This window comes from Haliotis cracherodii, unplaced genomic scaffold (assembly GCF_022045235.1).
Source record: "Haliotis cracherodii isolate W230 unplaced genomic scaffold, xgHalCrac1.p SCAF_28, whole genome shotgun sequence".
In the NCBI taxonomy this organism is placed as follows: Eukaryota; Metazoa; Mollusca; class Gastropoda; order Lepetellida; family Haliotidae; genus Haliotis; species Haliotis cracherodii.
Window position 1 is genome coordinate 4,656,063 of NW_027266284.1, and position 22,000 is coordinate 4,678,062.

The 22,000-nt window shown below is 42.7% G+C and overlaps 1 pseudogene; it reads left to right on the forward strand.

Moving 5' to 3' along the window:
- Nucleotides 1-12,579: 12,579 nt before the first annotated feature.
- LOC139473336 (uncharacterized) lies at nt 12,580-15,717 on the forward strand (annotated as a pseudogene).
- The last annotated feature ends 6,283 nt before the right edge of the window (nt 15,718-22,000 follow it).

Consider the following 22,000-nt stretch of genomic DNA (forward strand, 5'->3'; position numbering starts at 1 on the left):
TTCTCACGTTGATAGTCAAACTCAAACGCTTCTGATCTTTTGTATGAAAATAAGAGATGTCAGAATACAGTCACATATCGTATGTGGCCTCCTGTCACTACACTGCAACATTATTGCCAGTGTGACATAAATGTTTAACTCACTGCTGACGCCTATGTCACGTAACTTACACTCGGATACGGCAATACATGCAGCTACTCATATGTTCTCTTAATATCATTAATGTGACTTCAGAGAACTTATTGTAGCCATTTATGGTTCAAGCTAGATTGCTCTCATCAAGAATTATTTGTGAGACATTGAAGATACATGCTGATCGTCCATTTACAACCTTGGTCACTGAAGCAATACACATACACATTCACATACACTGAATGACATCACCTAGACAATGATGTTAATTACCCAAAATTGGTTGTTGAGTCACTTATGCAATGTTTAGCAAGGCTCTTTCACTCAAATCGTTCCTCTGCTTTAACTAACAACACAATTCAAAATAAAACAGAAGTATTACTTAGACTGCAAAGTGATATTTTATTAGGAAGCAAAAACATGTATTCCAGTTACATCCCAAGTAAACGGCCTCCAACCTCCCCTCACAGCCGTCCCTTTCCACTCTTAACATGCACTTATAGTACCTAGTACTAGTATATAGTACAGGCCCTAAAGATAGCACAAAGAACACGAAGATAGTACAGGACAGGAGAGAGTAGGGTAGTAGAGAGAAGAACAGTAAGATGGTAGATAGTACAGGACAGAAGAGATTGGGATAGTCGAGAAAAAAAGTATGAAACAAGATAGTACAAGTCAGGAAAAAGTAGGATAGTAGAGAGAAAAACAGTAAAATGTTAAACAGTACAGGACATGAGACAGAAGGATAGTAGAGAGATGAACGGTGAGATGGTAGATAGTAGAGGATAGGATGGCTAAGGATAGTAGAGAGAAGGACAGTAGGATGGTAGATAGTACAGGACAGGAGAGAGTAGGATAGTAGAGGGAAGGGCAGTTCGATTACAAGAAAGCACAGGTCAGGAGAGAGTAAAAAACATGTTTTTCAGTTACATACTAAATAAACGGCCTCCAACCTCCCCTCACAGCCGTCCCTTTCCACTCTTAACATGCACTTATAGCATTTGTTTGTTTGTCTGTTGTTTAAGGCGGCACACAGCAATATTGCAGCTATATGACGGCGGTCTGTAAATAATCTAGTCTGGACCAGACAATCCAGTGATTGACAATATGAGCATCGATCCACGCAATTGGGATACCATGACTTGCATCAACCAAGTCAGTGAGCCTGACCACTCGATCACGTTAGTCACCTCTTACGACAAGAAAGAGTAGGATAGTTTTAGAGAGAAGAACGGTATGGACAAGAAAGTACAAATCAGGAAAGATTAGAATAACAGAGAGAAAACAATAAGATGTTAGTACAGGAAAGGAGACAGCAGGATAGTAGAGAGGAGAACGTTGAGATGGTAGATAGTAAAGGACAGGAGAGATTAAGATAGCAGAGAGGACACTAAGGGAATAGAGTGTACATGGCAGGAAAGAGTAGAAAAGTAGAGAGAAGAACTGTTTGATACAGGGTTGTACAAAGCAGGAGAGATTAGGCTGGCAGAGAGAAGAACAGTAAGATTGTAGATAGTACAGGACAGGAAGAGAGTAGGATAGTAAAGAGGAGAACAGTAAGATGGGAAATAGTACAGGACAGGAGAGAGTAGGAAACTAGAGAGAAGAAGAGTAAGATGGTAGATTGTACAGGACAGGATAGAGTAGGATAGTGGAGAGAAGAACAGAAAGATGGTAGATAGTAAAGGACAGGAGAGATTAGGATAGCAGAGAGAAGGACACTAAGGTGAAAGAGTGTACGTGGCAGGAAAGAGTAGAAAAGCAGATAGAAGAACTTTTTGGTACAAGATTGTACAAACAGGAGAGATTAGGGTAGTATAGAGAGGAACAGTAAGATGATAGTGAGTACAGGACAGGAAAGAGTAGAAAAGAAGAGAGAGAGAAGAACTGTTGGATACAAGGTTGTACAAAGTAGATAGTACAGGACAAGACAGATTAAGATTATAGAGATGAGAATAGTAAGATGGTAGATAGTACAGGACAGGATAGATTAGGATAGTAGAAAGAAGAACAGTAGGATGGTAGATAGTACAGGACATGAGAGAGTTGGATAGTAGAGAGAAGAACAGTAGGATGGTAGATAGTACAGGACAAGAGAGAGTAGGATAGTAGAGAGAAGAACAGTAGGATGGTAGATAGTACAGGACAGGAGAGAGTAGGATAGTAGAGGGAAGGGCAGTTCGATTACAAGAAAGTACAGGACAGGAGAGAGTAAAAAACATGTTTTTCAGTTACATACTAAATAAACGGCCTCCAACCTCCCCTCACAGCCGTCCCTTTCCACTCTTAACATGCACTTATAGCATTTGTTTGTTTGTCTGTTGTTTAAGGCGGCACACAGCAATATTGCAGCTATATGACGGCGGTCTGTAAATAATCTAGTCTGGACCAGACAATCCAGTGATTGACAATATGAGCATCGATCCACGCAATTGGGATACCATGACTTGCATCAACCAAGTCAGTGAGCCTGACCACTCGATCACGTTAGTCACCCCTTACGACAAGCACAGTTGCCTTTTATGTATTTGACAGTACATAATAGTGTAGTGTTGGACAGTAAATAGGAGGATAGTGTTGGAAATTTGTAGAAAAAGATATAGTGAAATTAGCGAAAGACATGTTGAAGATAATGTAATTGTATAAACATCAACCTAACTATACACCAATCTATACCTACCTGTCCCCTGCACCTTACAGTGTTTAGAAGAAGTCCCTGGTGCCAGACGAGAGACTGGAGCTGTACTCAGCCAGGAGAGCTTCCAGGTCCTCCAGAGTGTCCTGGGGCTCCTCCAGTCTTGCCTGCTTCACAGCTTGGGGCACCTCGCTGTTGTCATCTGGGCACTTCCTCTTGCGTGAGGGCAAGGACACCTTACTGGGCTCAGCAGTGGGTTTCCTCTTTTTCCTTAAAATAAGCTTAGTAAGATACAGATATTCCACATCATATTCATCATCAGAGTTGGGCTCAGTTCTGTCCACTGCCTTGACAGGACTTACACTTACTGGTGCAGCAATGACGACACCTGACTTAAGACTCTCTGATGCTGAAACAACCTTATCCTTTACATTCTTAACAGGGACAGGGAAGGTTTTACAACCTGTACTGCGCAAGACAGACTTTGACTTTATGTAAGCACCATCTGCAGACAACAATTGTTCATCAAAACTAAGCTTAGATGAGGATTTAATGATACCATTATCACCCGAGTGCTTAGTGATACGGTTCCCAAGGGGTCTGCTCTGGGTTTTGATATGCTTAGCTCCAAGAGGCTGCGGCACAAAGTAGGGCTTGCTCTCAGGCTGATGCTTGCTTATTTTCTTCTTAGGAATGTGAGGCTTTGGCTGAGGTTTGGGCCGGAAAGTGCGGGGTTTGCGTTTGCAGGGCTTAAGCTCAGGTTTTTTGGTTTGGGGTTTGGGGTTGCTTGTTGTAGACATGGCAGAAGTATCAACATGGGCTACAGACTGGGGATGAACTGGACCAGGTAGGTCAAGTTGGGGCAGAACACAGAAGGCCTATTGGGTGATACAGTCATTGTATCATTTTTATATTACATGATCACATAAATACAATGGAAGTATATCTCTACTATAAACTTTATAAAGCAAGTATAATCATCTTTTGATATACATTTTGAAATAATCAACAACAACCAAATACTCCTTCATACCTCTGGTCTCATCAGCTCCAGGTCTAGCACTGAACTGGGCAGGCTGACAGGCGGCTGGCTGACAGGCATCGTCTCCCTACATCTACTGCAAGGTGGTGGCTGGACTGCAGGAGTAAGGGGGATACCAGTCACAGATGGCTGAACTCCAGGCTGCAGGAGTTTTGGCTGTAGGTAACCATCACCCAGGGTGAGGTTAACAGGGTTACCAGCTGGTATACAGATAGTGTTATGATCTACCAGACATCTGGTCCCATCTCCCATCACCACTGTCGGCAACCCGGAGGGCAAGCGGGTCACAGGCACTGTAACAGTGAATAGTTACTAAACTGCCTACAAAATAATTCGTCATTTTGATAACACTGAAAACCAGTATCTAACTGTAAACCAGTTCGTTTGATTTACGTCTTTTGAAAAGAAGTCTAGTGTGTCTTCTTCATTTTCCCTCTGTCAAATATGTCATGCCTCATGTTTACTTTATACCAGTACATCATAAGTAATTGCCCTAGTCCTAAAGTCCTTGCCACTCACCATTTAAAGGGTTTTGTTTGGCCTATATGTTATTGGAAGGACTAGTGGACTAAAACTATTAGTTTCTATCGCTACAGTGCCTAAAGTGTTAAGGTTATTCATAACTCACTTTGCAAACTCGGACTAAATACAGACACTGAAAATAGAAATTGGGGTATGGAAAACGTCAGCGTTTCATTGTTTGCATTGTAAACATATAAGGTAAAATACATATTGCTTCACTGGCAAAATGCAAATTTCATATACCTGCCGTAGTAGGATTCATTGTTTTTTCCACTTCTTCAAGTTGTATACACTTTTCGAGTTGTATTTTGCACGATAAAACTGCAAATACTTCCAGTGATATCTCTCAAAATGGCGGACACACAGGAAGGGCTAACTGTTGTCATGACGCCGCTACTTTCGGCAAAGGCACGCATGCGTCGACTTTATGCATAACTTGCACTTCCGTCTCTTTATTGTGTAAACATAGATAGATCCACACGAACACTTCCTACGTCACTTGTTTAGTTTTCGATGAAATGCGACTGTCATTCCAAGGGAAGCTACTCCGGGAGAGTTTATGTATATAAAAAGAGTTACCCTTCCCGAAAGAAGATTTTATGAGCGCTTTAAGTGATTCACACACATACTTGGAGCCCTATACAGGCTATGTTTGCAATAAGGTGTCGTAGCGTTTCATGTTAGATACAGTGCTCTGAGAGAGAGAGAGAGAGAGAGAGAGAGAGAGAGAGAGAGAGAGAGAGAGGGGGTGGGGGGGGTGGGGGGGGGGGTGGGCATTATGGGAAGATTAATGATATGACGGCGTTAGAAGCACGTGACGAAATGGGAGGAGCATGAGGGCAGGAGAGGGGAAGATAACTTCAATGAAAGGACTGAGGTATGTGTGACGGAGGTAAAGGCAGGCAAAGAAATCAGGGGAAAAGGGAGCAGGAGAGGGGGAGTAAAGTACAGTGGGAGGACCGAGGTAGGGTAAGGTAGGGAAATCGGGGACATGTGAGCAAGAGAGGGGAAGTGAAGTACAGTGAGAGAACGGAGGAAGGGACTGGCGAGGAAATCAGGGACATGTGAACAGGAGAGATGAAGTGAAGTACAGTGGGAGAACGGAGGTAGGGTCAGGTGGGGAAATCAGGGACATGTAAGCAGGAGAGGTGAAGTGAAGTACAGTGGGAGAACGGATCAGCTTGACGGTTTTAGGGGGAAAGGAACTGTAATTATACAACGGAGACAGGGGCAGATGGTGACATGGGGGCAGCAAAAGGCGCAGAAGAGGGGAAGGCAACTATAGTAGTTTGGCGTAGGGAAGTGCAGTGGGAGGACGGAGGTAGGGGCAAGGGATGAAATCAGGGACATGGGTGCAGGAGAGTGGAAGTAAAGTACAATGGGAGAACGGAGGTAGGGTCAGGTGGGGAAATCAGGGACATGGGAGCAGGAGAGGGGAAGTGAAGTACAGAGGGAGAACGGAGGTAGGGGCAAGGGATGAAATCAGGGACATGGGAGCAGAAGAGGGGATAATTACTATATACAATGACAATGAACTGCCTAAACATTAACATATTTAGTGTCAGTGCACTGTATCTAAAATGAAACGCTACGGCACCTTATTGCAAACATAGCCTTTCAAGGGATCCAAATACGTGTGTGAATCAATTAAAGCGCTCATAAAATCTTCATTCAGGAAGGGTAACTCTCTTTATATACATAAACTCTCCCGGAGTAGCTTCCCTTGGAATGACATTCGCATTTCAACGAAAACTAAACAAATGACGCAGGAAGTGTTCGTGTGGATCTATCTATGTTTACACAATAAAGAGACGGAAGTGCAAGTTATGCATAAAGTCGACGCATGCGTGCCTTTGCCGAGAGTAGCGGCGTCATGACAACAGTTAGCCCTTCCTGTGTGTCCGCCATTTTGAGAGATATCACTGGAAGTATTTGCAGTTTTATCGTGCAAAATACAACTCGAAAAGTGTATACAACTTGAAGAAGTGGAAAAAACAATGAATCCTACTACGTCAGGTATATGAAATTTGCATTTTGCCAGTGAAGCAATATGTAATTTACCTTATATGTTTACAATGAAAACAATGAAACGCTGACGTTTTCCATACCCCAATTTCTATTTTCAATGTCTGTATTTAGTCCGAGTTTGCAAAGTGAGTTATGAATAACCTGAACACTTTAGGCACTGTAGCGATAGAAACTAACAGTTTTAGTCCACTAGTCCTTCCAATGATAACATGTAGGCCAAACAAAACCCTTAACATGGTGAGTGGCAAGGACTTTAGGACTAGTGCAATTACTTATGATGTACTGGTATAAAGTAAACATGAGGCATGACATATTTGACAGAGGGAAAATGAAGAATTTCTGCAGACACTATAGATTTCTTTTCAAAAGACGTAAATCAAACAGTTTACAGTTAGATATTGGTTTTCAGTGTTATCAAAATGACGAATTATTTTGTTGGCAGTTTAGTTAACTATTCACTGTTACAGTGCCTGTGACCCGCTTGGCCCCCGTGTTGCCGACAGTGTTGATGGGAGATGGTACCAGATGTCTGGTAGATCACAACACTATCTGGATACCAGCTAGTAATCCTGTTAACCTCACCCTGAGTGCTGGTTACCTACAGCCAAGACTCCTGCAGCCTGGAGTTCAGCCATCTGTGACTGGTATCCCCCTGCCTCCTGCAGTCCAGCCACCACCTTGCAGTAGACGTAGGGAGACGATGCCTGTCAGTCAGCCGCCTGTCAGCCTGCCCAGTTCAGTGCTAGACGTGGAGCTGATGAGACCAGAGGTATGCAGGAGTATTTGGTTGTTGTTGATGATTTCAAAATGTATATCAAAAGATGATTATACTTGCTTTATAAAGTTTATAGTAGAGATATACTTCCATTGTACTTATGTGATCATGTAATATAAAAATGATACAATGACTGTATCACCCAATAGGCCTTCTCCTGTGTTCTGCCCCAACTTGACCTACCTGGTCCAGTTCATCCCCAGTCTGTAGCCCATGTTGAAACTCCTGCCATGTCTACAACAAGCAACCCCAAACCCCAAACCAAAAAACCTGAGCTCAAGCCCTGCAAACGCAAACCCCGCACTTTCCGGCCCAAACCTCAGCCAAAGCCTCACATTCCTAAGAAGAAAATAAGCAAGCATCAGCCTGAGAGCAAGCCCTACTTTGTGCCGCAGCCTCTTGGAGCTAAGCATATCAAAACCCAGAGCAGACCCCTTGGGAACCGTATCACTAAGCCCTCGGGTGATAATGGTATCATTAAGTCCTCATCTAAGCTTAGTTTTCCTGAACAATTGTTGTCTGCTGATGGTGCTTACATAAAGTCAAAGTCTGTCTTGCGCAGTACAGGTTTCAAGACCTTGCCTGTCCCTGTTAAGAGTGTAAAGGATAAGGTTTTTTCAGCATCAGAGAGTCCTAAGTCAGGTGTCGTCATTGCTGCACCAGTAAGTGTAAGTCCTGTCAAGGCAGAGGACAGAGCTGAGCCTAAGTCTGATGATGAATATGATGTGGAATATCTGTATCTTACTAAGCTTATTTTAAGGAAAAAGAGGAAACCCACTGCTGAGCCCAGCAAGGAGTCCCTGCCCTCACGCAAGAGGAAGTGCCCAGATGACAACAGCGAGGTGCCCCAAGCTGTGAAGCAGGCAAGACTGGAGGAGCCCCAGGACACTCTGGAGGACCTGGAAGCTCTCCTGGCTGAGTACAGCTCCAGTCTCTCATGTGGCACCAGGGACTTCTTCTAAACACTGTAAGGTGCAGGGGACAGGTAGGTATAGACTGGTGTATAGTTAGGTTGATGTTTATACAATTACATTATCTTCAACATGTCTTTCGCTAATTTCACTATATCTTTTTCTACACATTTCCAACACTATCCTCCTATTTACTGACCAACACTACACTATTATGTACTGTCAAACACAACTGTACAATGCACTATCTTACTGTTCTTCTCTCTGCTATCCTACTCTTTCCTGACATATACTATCTTGTATCAGTCTGTTTTTCACTCTACTATTCTACTCTCTCCTGTCTTGTACCATCTTATTGTTCCCTGCACAATCCTGTGTTTTAGGGCTTCTAGTATATACTACTAAGTACAATGTACTATAAGTGCGATCCATGAAGGTCCGGTGTAGAATAGGTCTTCAGCAACCCATGCTTGCCGTAAAAGGCAACTGTGCTTGTCGTAAAAGGTGACTAACGTGATCGAGTGGTCAGGCTCACTGACTTGGTTGATGCATGTCATGGTATCCCAATTGCGTGGATCGATGCTCATACTGGATTGTCTGGTCCAGACTTGATTATTTACAGACCGCCGTCATATTCCTGTGTGCGGCGTTAAACAACAGACAAACAAACAAATGCTATAAGTGCATGCTAAGAGTGGAAAGGGACGGCTGTGAGGGGAGGTTGGAGGCCGTTTATTTCTACTATGTTACTGTTCTTCTTTCTACTATCCTACTCCATCCTGTCCTGTACTATCTACCATCTTACCGTTCTCTTCTACTATCTTAACCTGTCTCCTGTCCTTTACTATCTACCATGCTACTGTTCTTCTTTCTACTATCCTAGTCTATCCGTCCTGTACTATCTACCACCTTACTGTTCTTCTCTCTACTATCCTACTCTCTCCTGAACGGTACTGTCTACCACCTTACTGTTCTTCTCTCTATTATCTTAATCTGTCTTGTCCTGTACTATCTACCATCCTACTGTTCTTCTCTCTACTATCCTACTCCATCCTGTCCTGTACTATCTACCATCCTACCGTTCTTCTTTCTATTATCCTACTCCATCTTGTCCTGTACTATCTATCATCCTACTGTTATTCTTTCTACTATCCTACTCATTCCTGTCCTGTACTATCTACTATGTTTCTGTTCTTCTTTCTACTATCCTACTCATCCTGTCCTGTACTATCTACCATCTTACCGTTCTCTTCTACTATCTTAACCTGTCTTGTCCTGTACTATCTACCATCATACTGTTCTTCTTTCTACTAGCCTACTCTATCCTGTACCATCTACCATCCTACTGTTCTCCTCTCTATTATCATACTGTCTCCTGTCCTGTACTATCTACCATCCTACTGTTCTTTTTTCTACTGTCCTAGTCTATCCCTCCTGTACTATCTACCACTTTACTGTTCTTCTCTCTACTATCCTACTCTATCCTGTCCTGTACTATCTACCATCCTAACGTTCTCCTCTCTACTATCCTAATCTCTACTGCCCTGTACTATCTACCATCTTACTGTTCTTCTCTCTTCTATCCTAATCTCTACTGCCCTGTACTATCTACCATCCAAATGTTCTTCTCTCTACTATCTTACTCTCTTCTGTCCTGTACTTTCTACCATCTCTTTGTTTTCTCTGCTAACCTACCCCCTTCCTGTCCTGTACCATGTACAATCTAACTGTTCCTCTCTCTACTATCCTAATCTCTCCTGCTTTGTATAATCTTGTATCAAACAGTTCTTCTCTCTACTTTTCTACTCCCTCCTGTCCTGTACTATCTACCATCCTACTGTTCTTCTCTCTACTATCCTAATCCCTCCTGTCCTCTACTATCTACCATCTCACCGTTCTCCTCTCTACTATCCTTCTGTCTCATGTCCTGTACTGTTTAACATTTCACTGTTTTCTCTCTACTATCCTACTTTTTTCTGACTTGTACTATTTTGTTTCAAACTTTTTTTCTCTCGACTATCCTAATCTCTTCTGTCCTGTACTATCTACCATCCTACTGTTCTTCTCTCTACTATCCTACTCTCTCCTGTCCTGTACTATCTACCATCCTACTGTTCTTCTCTCTACTACCCTACTCTCTCCTGTCCTGTACTATCTACCATGTAACTGTTGCTTTCTCTAGAACCCTACTCTCTCCTGTCCTGTACTATCTTCGTGTTCTTTGTGCTATCTTGTTTTTAGGGCCTGTACTATAAACGAGTACTATGTACTATAAGTGCATGTTAAGAGTGGAAAGGGACGGTTGTGAGGGGAGGTTGGAGGCCGTTTATTTGGGATGTAACTGAAAAACATGTTTTTTACTCTCTCCTGTCCTGTACTTTCTTGTAATCGAACTGCCCTTCCCTCTACTATCCTACTCTCTCCTGTCCTGTACTATCTACCATCCTACTGTTCTTCTCTCTACTATCCTACTCTCTCCTGTCCTGTACTATCTACCATCCTACTGTTCTTCTTTCTACTATCCTAATCTATCCTGTCCTGTACTATCTACCATCTTACTATTCTATCTACTTTGTACAACCTTGTATCCAACAGTTCTTCTCTCTACTTTTCTACTCCTTCCTGTCCTGTACTATCTATCATCTTACCGTTCCTCTCTCTACTACCCTAATTGCTCCTGTTTGTACAACCTTGTATCCAACAGTTCTTCTCTCTACTTTTCTACTCCTTCCTGTCCTGTACTATCTATCATCTTACCGTTCCTCTCTCTACTACCCTAATTGCTCCTGTTTGTACAACCTTGTACCAAAAAGTTCTTCGCTCTGCTTTTCTACTCTTTCCTGCCATGTACACTCTATCACCTTAGTGTCCTTCTCTCTGCTATCCTAATCTCTCCTGTCCTTTACTATCTATCATCTCAGCGTTGTCCTCTCTATTGTCTTAATCTGTCTTCTCCTGTACTATCTACCATCTTTCTGTTCTTCTCTCCACTATCCTACTCTATCCTGTCCTGTACTATTTCCAATCTTACACTTCTTTTCTCTGCTATCCTAATCTATCCTGCCCTTTACTATCTACCATCTTACTGTTCTCATCTCTATAATCTTAATCTGTCTCGTCCTGTACTATCTACTTTGTTCAACCTTTTATCCAACAGTTCTTCTCTCTACTTTTCTACTCTTTCCTGTCCTGTACTCTCTATCATCTTACTGTTCCTCTCTCTACTAACTTAATCTCTCCTGTTTTTACAACCTTGTACCAAAAAGTTCTTCTCTCTGCTTTTCTACTCTTTCCTGTCATGTACATTCTATCACCTTAGTGTCCTTCTCTCTGCTATCCTAATCTCTCCTGTCCTTTACCATCTATCATCTCAGCGTTGTCCTCTCTATTGTCTTAATCTGTCTTCTCCTGTACTATCTACCATCTTTCTGTTCTTCTCTCCACTATCCTACTCTATCCTGTCCTGTACTATTTCCAATCTTACACTTCTTCTCTCTGCTATCCTAATCTCTCTTGTCCTGTACTATCTACCATCTCTGTGTTCTCCTCTCCACTATCCTACTCTATCCTGGCCTGTACTATCTACCATCCTAATGTTCTTCTTTCTACTATCCTACACTATCCTGTCCTGTACTATCTACCATCTTACTGTTCTTCTCTCTACTACCCTACTCTCTCCTGTCCTGTACTATCTTAGTGTTCTTTGTGCTATCTTTAGGGCATGTACTATATACTAGTACTAGGTACTATAAGTGCATGTTAAGAGTGGAAAGGGACGGTTGTGAATGGAGGTTGGAGGCCGTTTATTTGGGATGTAACTTGAATGCATGTTTTTGCTTCCTAATAAAATATCACTTTGCAGTCTAAGTAATACTTCTGTTTTATTTTGAATTGTGTGGTTAGTTAAAGCAGAGGAACAATTTGAGTGAAAGAGCATTGCTAAACATCGTATAAGTGACTCAACAACCAATTTTGGTAAGTAACATCATTGTCTAGGTGATGTCATTCAGTGTATGTGAATGTGTATGTGTATTGCTTCAGTGACCAAGGTTGTAAATGGACGATCAGCATGTATCTTCAATGTCTCACAAATAATTCTTGATGAGAGCAATCTAGCTTGAACCATAAATGGCTACAATAAGTTCACATTAATGATATTAAGAGAACATATGAGTAGCTGCATGTATTGCGGTATCCGAGTGTAAGTTACGTGACATAGGCGTCAGCAGTGAGTTAAACATTTATTTCACACTGGCAATAATGTTGCAGTGTAGTGACAGGAGGCCACATACGATATGTGACTGTATTCTGACATCTCTTATTTTCATACAAAAGATCAGAAGCGTTTGAGTTTGACTATCAACGTGAGAATGGATACCTCTAATGGGCGTAAAACAAATGTGGAACACACTTGGTAAGGTGTGAGTGAGTACCTGTATCATTCTCCAAACCATGAGACTGATTTAGTGGCATTGTCTAGCCTCAGTTGGCCTCTGAGTGTTGCAACATTATAATGGAACATGTAATGGTGAACATGTCAGAGGGTGAGTGATTGAAGTAATGAGAAACACAGCTGTATCGTGGCGTCATTTAAAGTAATCCAGTCTGGACCAGACAAACCACAATGACACACAACTAACCAACTCACAGCTGGTCCTCCATCAAGTAATATTCAAATCCAGCAGCTTCTACAGATCCTGAGGCAAGCACAGATAAATGGTTAATTGTTCTAGTCTGGCCACAAAAGATGGGTCCCTTTGATGAGCCCTGATCAAATGCTGATGTAAGATGTGTGTCACAACTTATCCTCCATCAAGTAATATTCACACCCAGCAGATATTGTCATCAACAATTTCTTTAGGGAGACACGGTAACTGGTAAACTGTTCTAATCTGGCCACAAAAGATGGGTCCCTTTGATGAGCACTGATCATAAGCTGATATAAGATGTGTGTCACAGCTTATCCTCCATCAAGTAATATTCACACCCAGCAGATATTGTCATCAACAATTTCTTTAGGGAGACACGGTAACTGGTAAACTGTTCTAATCTGGCCACAAAAGATAGGTCACTCTGATGAGCACTGATCATAAGCTGATATAAGATGTGTGTCACAGCTTATCCCCCATCAAGTAATATTCACACCGAGCAGATATTGTCACCAACAAATCTTTGGGAAGCACAGATAACTGGTAAATTGTTCTAGTCTGGCCAGAAAAGATGGTTCACCCTGATGAGCGCTGATCATAAGCAGATGTAATATGCATGTCACAACTGGTCCTCCTTCAAGGAATATTCATTCCCAGCGGATATATATATACGGTATTATAATTCTCAAATACAGTCACCACACATAACGATGCGGCATTTCCATAGCTTCTTGCAGTCAAACTGTAATCGGTATCCTAGCCATATTGCATGTAGTAAGGGACACCTTTGACAGTGTACGTAATAAGTTGTCAATTTTATTTTAGTCTGAGGGTTGGTATGTGACCAATTGTCCGTAAAAGCTTTTGTCCTGTTATCTGACTTCCCTTCCCCGCTTCTACTCACAGCTCCACATGTTCAACAAGCTTCTACATCTGTCCTTCCATTAAAGTTCCATTCCCCTTTCCTGTTCGGATGTCCCCATTTCCCCTCCACCACCACCTCCATTTTTCGACTATAGTTCCCTTCACCTCTCCTCCAATGTCCTCCATTTCCCTCAATGCCCCTATCTCAGGCCGATCAATGTACTGCCCTTCACCTCTGCTTCTCCAAGTTCCTCCATTTCGCTATCTTGCCCTATTTCCGGCCTTCCAATGTACTTCCCTTAACCTCTCCTCCTTCAATGTCCTCCATTTCCCTACCTGCCCTTACAAATGTACTTCCCTCAACTTTGCCTTCTCCAGTGTCCCCCTTTTCCCCACCTGCCCCTACCTCCAGCCTACCAATGTACATCCAACATCAGCTCCTCCAATATCCTTCATTTCACCACTAGCCCCAGCCTCCAGCCAACCTATGTACTTCCCTTCACCTCTCCTCCTATAATGTCCTCCATTTCTCCACATACCCGTACCTCCGTCCTAACAATGTACTTTCCTTAACCTCTTCCTCCATTGTCCTTAATTTCCCCCATTTGCCCCTACCTCCGGCCTACCAATGTGCTTTCCTTCACCTCTCCTCCTCCAATGTCCACTGATCACAAGCTGATGTAAGATTACTGGTAAACTGTTCTGGCCACAAAAAATGATAAGCACTGATCAAAAGTTGATAGAAGATGTGTGTCACAGCGTACCCTCAATCAAGCAATATTCACACCCAGCAGATATTGTCACCAACAATTTCTGAGACAAACATGGATGACTGGTAAGCTTGTCTTACCTGGATATAGTAGGTGGGTATCTCTGATGAGCACTGATCACACATGCATTGATATCGCAAGATTTGATGAAACACTATAACCAGCAGCTTCTATTACCAACACATCCTGAGGCAAACATGGGTGACTGGTAAATTGTTCTAATCTGGCCACAAAAGATGGTTCACCCTGATGAGCACTGATCAAAAGCTGATAGAAGATGTGTGTCACAGCTTATCCTCCATCAAGCAATATTCACACCCAGCAGATATTGTCACCAACAATTTCTAAGACAAACATGGATGACTGGTAAGCTTGCCTTACCTGGATATAGTAGGTGGCTATCTCTGATGAGCACTGATCACACATGCATTAATATAGCAAGATTTGATGTATTGTTTCAGGTCATGTACATCTTCTGAGCACCATATGGTTGGGAAACACCTTTACCTGATATAGATGTACTTTTGAATTGTCAAAGTTAAATTTCAGTTCTTGTATTTGCCAGAAGCTTTGTTTTTATGTTAAGAGAACGTGTAATATGAAGAATATGAAACTTTCCCCACCTGCCCCGCTAACTCCGTCCTCCCACTGTACTTCACTTCCCCTCTCTTGCTCCCGTGTCCCCAATTTCCTCGCCTGCCCCTACCTCCGTTCACCCACTGTACTTCACTTCACCTCTTCTGCTCCGATGTTCCTTATTTCACCACCTGTCCCTTCCTCCATCCTCCCACTGTACTTCACTTCCCCGTCTCCTGTTCGCATATCCCTGATTTCCGCGCCTGCCCCTACCTCCGTCCTCCCACTGTACTTCACTTCCCCTCTCCTGTTCACATGTCCCTGATTTACTCTCCTGTCCCTTCTTCCGTCCTCCAAATTTCTGGCACTTCCGCTCTCCTGCTCCCATGTCCCTGATTTCGTCACCTGCCCCTACCTCCGTCCTCCCACTGTACTTCACTTCCCTTCTCCTGTTCTCATGTCCCTGATTTCCTCGCCTGCCCTTATCTCCATCCTCCCACTGTACTTAGCTTCCCCTCTCCTCCTCCCATGCCCCTGATTTCCTCGCCTGCCCCTACCTCCACCCTTCCACTGTACTTCACTTCCTCTCTCCTGCTTCCTGCCATGTCCCTGATTTCCTCGTCTGCCCCTACCTCCGTCCTCCCACTGCTCTTCACTTCCCTTCTCCTGCACCCATGTCCCCAATTCCCACGCCTGCCCCTACCTCCGTCCTCCCACTGCACTTCCCTACGCCAAACGACTATAGGTGCCTTCCCCTTTTCTGCGCCTTTTGCTGCCCCCATGTCACCATCTGCCCCTGTCTCCGTTGTATAATTACAGTTCCTTTCCCCCTAAAACCGTCAAGCTGATCACCTCAATACATACATCCGGCCTTCTATTGGGGCTCTTTAGCCCTCTCCTCCTTCCATATCCCCACCTGCCCCTACCGCTGTCCTACCAATATTCGTCCCTACCCATTTCCTGCTCTCACGCTCCCATTTCTTCACATGTCCGTGACCCTATCTTCGCCCGACCACTATACTCCATTTCCCCTCTCTTGCACCCATGTTCCCCATATCCCCACCTGACCCAGCCTCTATTCTACCGTTATACCCACCTTCCTCTCTCCTACTCCGATAGCCCTCATTTCCTCACCTACCGTTACCACATCTTATCAGTGTACTTCTCGTCACCTTTCCTACCCCTATGTCGCCAATTTTCCAGATTTCCAACACATACCTCAGTCCTTTCATTGAAGTTCTCTTCCCCTCTCCTGCCCTCATGCTCCCATTTCGTCACGTGCTTCTACTGCCGTCCTATCATTAATCTTCCCATAATCCATCTCTCTCTCTCTCTCTCTATCTCTCTCTCTCTCTCTCTCTCTCTCTCTCTCTCTCTCCACACACACACACCCACACTCAGAACACACCCTGAACCTGAGACAAAATCATGGATTGACGTAAATAATTACTGTATACAATGACAATGAACTGCCTAAACATTAACATATTTAGTGTCAGTGCACTGTATCTAACATGAAACGCTACGGCACCTTATTGCAAACATAGCCTTTCAAGGGTTCCAAGTATGTGTGTGAATCAATTAAAGCGCTCATAAAATCTTCATTCAGGAAGGGTAACTCTTTTTATATACATTAAACTCTCCCGGAGTAGCTTCCCTTGGAATGGCATTCGCATTTCAACAAAAACTAAACAAATGACGTAGGAAGTGTTCGTGTGGATCTATCTATGTTTACAAAATAAAGAGACAGAAGTACAAGTTATGCATAAAGTCGACGCATGCTTGCCTTTGCCGAGAGTAGCGTCGTCATGACAACAGTTAGCCCTTCCTGTGTGTCCGTCATTTTGAGAGATATCACTGGAAGTATTTGCAGTTTTATCGTGCAAAATACAACTCGAAAAGTGTATACAACTTGAAGAAGTGGAAAAAACAATGAATCTTACTACGGCAGGTATATGAAATTTGCATTTTGCCAGTGATAAAGCAACATGTAATTTACCTTATATGTTTACAATGCAAACAATGAAACGCTGACGTTTTCCATACCCCAATTTCTATTTTCAATGTCTGTATTTAGACCGAGTTTGCAAAGTGAGTTATGAATAACCTGAACACTTTAGGCACTGCAGCGATAGAAACTAACAGTTTTAGTCCACTAGTCCTTCCAATGATAACATGTAGGCCAAACAAAACCCTTAAAATGGTGAGTGGCAAGGACTTTAGGACTAGTGCATTTTCTAATGCTGTACTGGTATAAAGTAAACATGAGGCATGACATATTTGACATTTGAGGGAAAATGAAGAAGACACACTAGACTTCTTTTCAAAAGACGTAAATCAAACGAACTGGTTTACAGTTAGATATTGGTTTTCAGTGTTATCAAAATGACGAATTATTTTGTTGGCAGTTTAGTTAACTATTCACTGTTACAGTGCCTGTGGCCCGCTTGGCCCCCGTGTTGCCAACAGCGGTGATGGGAGATGGTACCAGATGTCTGGTAGATCATAACACTATCTGGATACCAGCTAGTAATCCTGTTAACCTCTCCCTGGGTGATGGTTACCCACAGCCAAGACTCCTGCAGCCTGGAGTTCAGCCATCTGTGACTGGTACCCCCCCTTACTCCTGCAGTCCAGCCATCACCTTCCAGTAGACGTATGGAGACGATGCCTGTCAGTCAGCCGCCTGTCAGCCTGCCCAGTTCAGTGCTAGACCTCGAGCTGATGAGACCAGAGGTATGCATGAGTATTTGGTTGTTGTTGATGATTTCAAAATGTAAATCAAAAGATGATTATACTTGCTTTATAAAGTTTATAGTAGAGATATACTTCCATTGTACTTATGTGATCATGGAATATAAAAATGATACAATGACTGTATCACCCATTAGGCCTTTTCCTGTGTTCTGCCCCAACTTGACCTACCTGGTCCAGTTCATCCCCAGTCTGTAGCCCATGTTGAAACTTCTGTCATGTCTACAACAAGCAACCCCAAACCCCAAACCAAAAAACCTGAGCTCAAGCCCTGCAAACGCAAACCCCGCACTTTCCGGCCCAAACCTCAGCCAAAGCCTTGCATTCCTAAAAAGAAAATAAGCAAGCATCAGCCTGAGAGCAAGCCCTACTTTGTGCCGCAGCCTCTTGGAGCTAAGCATATCAAAACCCAGAGCAGAGCCCTTGGGAACCGTATCACTAAGCCCTCGGGTGATAATGGTATCATTAAGTCCTCATCTAAGCTTAGTTTTCCTGAACAATTGTTGTCTGCTGATGGTGCTTACATAAAGTCAAAGTCTGTCTTGCGCAGTACAGGTTTCAAGACCTTGCCTGTCCCTGTTAAGAATGTAAAGGATAAGGTTTTTTCAGCATCAGAGAGTCCTAAGTCAGGTGTCGTAATTGCTGCACCAGTAAGTGTAAGTCCTGTCAAGGCAGTGGACAGAGCTGAGCCTAAGTCTGATGATGAATATGATGTGGAATATCTGTATCTTACTAAGCTTGTTTTAAGGAAAAAGAGGAAACCCACTGCTGAGCCCAGCAAGGAGTCCCTGCCATCACGCAAGAGGAAGTGCCCAGATGACAACAGCGAGGTGCCCCAGGCTGAGAAGCAGGCAAGACTGGAGGAGCCCCAGGACACTCTGGAGGACCTGGAAGCTCTCCTGGCTGAGTACAGCTCCAGTCTCTCATGTGGCACCAGGGACTTCTTCTAAACACTGTAAGGTGCAGGGGACAGGTAGGTATAGATTGGTGTATAGTTAGGTTGATGTTTATACAATTACATTATCTTCAACATGTCTTTCGCTAATTTCACTATCCAGTGTAGAATAGGTCTTCAGCAACCCATGCTTGCCGTAAAAGGCAACTGTGCTTGTCGTAAGAGGTGACTAACGTGATCGAGTGGTCAGGCTCACTGACTTGGTTGATGCAAGTCATGGTATCCCAATTGCGTGGATCGATGCTCATATTGTCAATCACTGGATTGTCTGGTCCAGGCTTGATTATTCACAGACCGCCGTCATATAGCTGGAATATTGCTGTGTGCCACCTTAAACAACAGACAAACAAACACATGCTATAATTGCATGTTAAGAGTGGAAAGGGACGTCTGTGAGGGGAGGCTGGAGGCCGTTTATTTAGTATGTAACTGAAAAACATGTTTTTTACTCTCTCCTGTGCTGTACTTTCTTGTAATCGAACTGCCCTTTTTTCTACTATCCTACTCTCTCCTGTCCTGTACTATCTACCATCCTACTGTTCTTCTCTCTACTATCCTACTCTCTCTTGTCCTTTACTATCTACCATCCTACTGTTCTTCTCTCTACTATCCTACTCTCTCTTGTCCTTTACTATCTTCCATCCTACTGTTCTTCTTTCTACTATCCTGCTCTATCCTGTCCTGTACTATCTACCATCCTACTGTTCTTCTTTCTACTATCCTACTCTATCCTGTCCTGTACTATCAAACATCCTACTGTTCTTCTTTCTACTATCCGACTCCATCCTGTCCTGTACTATCTTCCAGCTTACTGTTCTCCTCTACTGTCTTAATCTGTTTTGTCCTGTACTATCTACCATCCTTCTGTTCTTCTTTCTACTATTCTAATCTATCGTGTCCTGTACTATCTACCATCTTACTGTTCTCATCTCTATAATCTTAATCTGTCTTGTCCTGTACTATCTACTATCTTTCTGTCCTTTTTTCTACTATCCTCCTCTATCCTGCCCTGTACTATCTACCATCTTGCTGTTCTTCTCTCTACTATCTTAATCTGTCCTGTCCTGTACTATTTACCATCTTACTGTTCTTCTCTCTACTATCTTAATCTGTCTTGTCCTGTACTAGCTACCATCCTACTGTTCTTTTTTATACTATCCTAATCTATCCTGTCTTGTACTATCTACCTTCGTACTGTTCTTCTTTCTACTGTCCTAATCTATCCTGTCCTGTACTATCTACCACCTTACTGTTCTCATCTCTTTAATCTTAATCTGTCTTTTCCTGTACTATCTACTATGTTACTGTTCTTCTCTCTACTATCTTTATCTGTCTTTTCCTGTACTATCTACCATCTAACTGTTCTTCTTTCTACTATCCTACTCTATCCTGTCCTGTACTATCTACCATCCTAAGGTTCTCCTCTCTACTATCCTAATCTGTCCTGTTCTGTGCTATCTGCCATCTTAATGTGCTTCTCTCTTCTATCTTTATCTCTCCTGTCCTGTACTATCTACCATCTCATTGTTTTCTCTCCTAACCTACCCTCTCCTGTCCTGTACTATCTTGTATCAAACTGCTCTTCTCTCTACTACCCTAATCTCTCCTGCTTTGTACAACCTTGTATCAAAAAGTTCTTCTCTCTGCTTTTCTTCTCTTTCCTGCCATGTACACTCTATCCCCTTAGTGTCCTTCTCTCTGCTTTCCTAATCTCTCCTGTCCTTTACTATCTACCATCTCAGCGTTGTCCTCTCTATTGTCTTAATCTGTCTTCTCCTGTACTATCTACCATCTTTCTGTTCTTCTCTCCCCTATCCTTCTCTATCCTGTCATGTACAATCTACCATCTTACTCTTCTTCTCTCTGCTATCTTACTCTCTCCTGTCCTGTACTATCTACCATCTGACTGTTCTCTTCTCTACTATCCTACTCTCTCCTATCCTGTACTATCTCCAATCTTACCCTTCTCCTCTCTAGTATCCTACTCTCTCCTGTCCTGTACAATCTACCATCTTACTCTTCTCCTCTCTGCTATCCTTATCCCTCCTCTCCTGTACAATCTACCATCTTACTGTTCTTCTTTCTACTAAACTACTATATCCTGTCCTGTACTATCTACCATCCTAATTTTCTTTTTTCTACTATCCTACTCTCTCCTGTCCTGTACTATCTACCATCCTACTGTTCTTCTCTCTACTATCCTACTCTCTCCTGTCCTGTACTCTCTATCATCTTACTGTTCTTCTTTCTACTATCCTACTCTCTCCTGTCTTGTACTATCTACCATCCTACTCTTCTTCTCTCTACCACCCTACTCTCTCCTGTCCTGTACAATCTACCATCCTACTGTTCTTCTCTCTATTATCTTACTCCCTCCTGTCCTGTACTTTCTACCATCTCCTTGTTCTCTTTACTATCCTACTCTCTTCCTGTCCTGTACTATCTACAATCTTACTTTTCCTCTCTCTACTACCCTAATCTCTCCTGTTTTGTACAACCTTGTATCAAACTAGTCCTTTATTATCCACCATCTCACCGTTCTCCTGTCCTGTATCTCCTAATATCCTGTCCTGTACTAACATCTTATTGTTTTTCTCTCTACTTTTCCTAATCTTTCCTGACTTGTACTATCTTGTCCATACTGTTCTTCTCTCTACTATCCTACTCTTTCATGACTTGTACCATCTTGTCCATACTGTTCTTCTCTCTACTACTATCCTACTCTTTCCTGTCTGTACTATCTACCATCCTACTGTTCTTCTCTCTACTATCCTAGTCTTTCATGACTTGTACCATCTTGTCCATACTGTTCTTCTCTCTACTACTATCCTACTCTTTCCTGTCTGTACTATCTACCATCCTGCTTTTTTTCTCTCTACTATCCTGCTGTCTCCTGTCCTGTACTATCTAACATTTCACTGTTTTCTCTCTACGATCGTACTTTTTCCTGACTTTTACCATCTTGTTTCAAACTTTTGTTTCTCTACTTTCCTTCTCTCTCCTGTCCTGTACTATCTACCATCTTACTGTTGCTTTCTCTTCTACCCTACTCTCACCTGTCCTGTACTATCTTAGTGTTCTTTGTGCTATCTTGTTTTGAGGGCCTGTACTATATACTAGTACTATGTACTATAAGTGCATGTTAAGAGTGGAAAGGGACGGTTGTGAGGGGAGGTTGGAGGCCGTTTATTTGGGATGTAACTGGAATACATATATTTTAGCTTCCTAATAAAATATCACTTTGCAGTTTAAGTAATACTTCTGTTTTATTTTGGATTGTGTGGTTAGTTAAAGCAGAGGAACAATTTGAGTGAAAGAGTATTGCTAAGCATCGCATAAGTGACTCAACAACCAATTTTGTGCAATTAATATCAATGGCTAGGTGAT